Source organism: Anomalospiza imberbis, chromosome 1, assembly GCF_031753505.1.
Source record: "Anomalospiza imberbis isolate Cuckoo-Finch-1a 21T00152 chromosome 1, ASM3175350v1, whole genome shotgun sequence".
NCBI classification, from domain to species: domain Eukaryota; kingdom Metazoa; phylum Chordata; class Aves; order Passeriformes; family Viduidae; genus Anomalospiza; species Anomalospiza imberbis.
In genome coordinates, this window is record NC_089681.1 from 114,957,482 (window position 1) to 114,958,738 (window position 1,257).

General features: G+C 38.5%; 1 long non-coding RNA gene across 1 annotated transcript; it reads right to left on the reverse strand.

Moving 5' to 3' along the window:
* Nucleotides 1–210: 210 nt before the first annotated feature.
* On the reverse strand, nucleotides 211–1,029 carry LOC137482662 (uncharacterized). The gene is made up of 2 exons (XR_011004191.1): nucleotides 872–1,029; nucleotides 211–330 (listed from the first exon to the last, which is right to left on the reverse strand). It is a non-coding gene; the product is annotated as an uncharacterized lncRNA (long non-coding RNA).
* Between the last annotated feature and the right edge of the window lie 228 nt (nucleotides 1,030–1,257).

A 1,257-nucleotide genomic window follows, 5' to 3' on the forward strand; every position in this document is an offset into this window, starting at 1 on the left:
CAGAAGGAGCAAAGTTGAGTTACTTACCTTAGATTTAATTATGACTGATGAAAATCACATAGCTTCAACAAGACTCTTTTTTGTGAAAAAAAGCAAATGGTGGATACCTGATTTTCTATCTTACATTTGCAGCTGCTGTCCATGAAGAAGAGATATATTTAAATCCCTGGTCTATTTTAAATAAATATGTATGAATGTTTATAATATCACACAAATACATAAATACTTAATATAAATCTCTCCTTGTAAATTCCTTTGCTTCCAGCTTTTGGCTCCATGACTGTCATGAGTTGAGTTTTTGTCAGTATCAAGCAGCGGGATTTAAGCTCACTGTAGGCAAGTAAACATCAGTGCCAGGATCTGCAGAGCTGTTTCCCAGTCCCTCACAGCATGATCCAGCTCTGTTGGGTGCACTGATAGCTGTATTGCTTCCCAGAGAAGTCTAAGGCTTGATGTTCTGTAAAGTTATAGATGTCCTTATCTTTTTGGGGGGGGGAGGGGTAATGTAGATCCCTGAAAATCTGCAGTAATTTTTGGGTGTGTCCTTTTTGAAAATGTACTTAAAGCTGTGACAATCCAATTTCTGTAAATATTTAAGGATATTATAAAAGCTGTAATGGCTGAAATAGATTTAATTCCTATAGTTAGTGTAAGATTAGAAGGTAAAATATTTCTGGACTGGATGCTGAGGAGCAGAGAGGTTTGCTAATTAGATTTAATTTTGTCAGCCTGTGGTGCTTGATAAAATTCAAATCAAACATGTTGCTGACATGACGAGCTATGTAAAGCAGTGCCAAACTATAAAGAAAATAAAAAAGAAACCGATACTTGGTTTCTGGCTGGAGGTACTGTCTGCCCAGCATTAACCTACCTCATGACTGGAGATTTTATCCTCTGTCTTTGTTTATCTCCATTGTTACACCCTCATTTGAATCCAGGTTTCTTCACAGTGGCCGCTGTTGCTGCTTTATGTGCCCATCTCAAGGAGGGTGACAATTCTGCTGGAAACAATGTCACTGGCTGTATGTGGTTGGAATCAGATTAATGAAAGATCCAGGGATGGAGAGACACTGTAACAGAAGAAGTGTTCCTGGAGCAGACAGTCATTTGAGACGAAGAGAGGGCTGATACTAAGGACTGTTAGGAACAGAAGTGATTTTTTAAAAAAATAAAATAAAAAAGAGGCTGATAGTTTGGATGGCCTCAGGCAGTGAATATCGTTAGAAATAGAGAAGCACAGAGGCTGGCAAGGAGAGG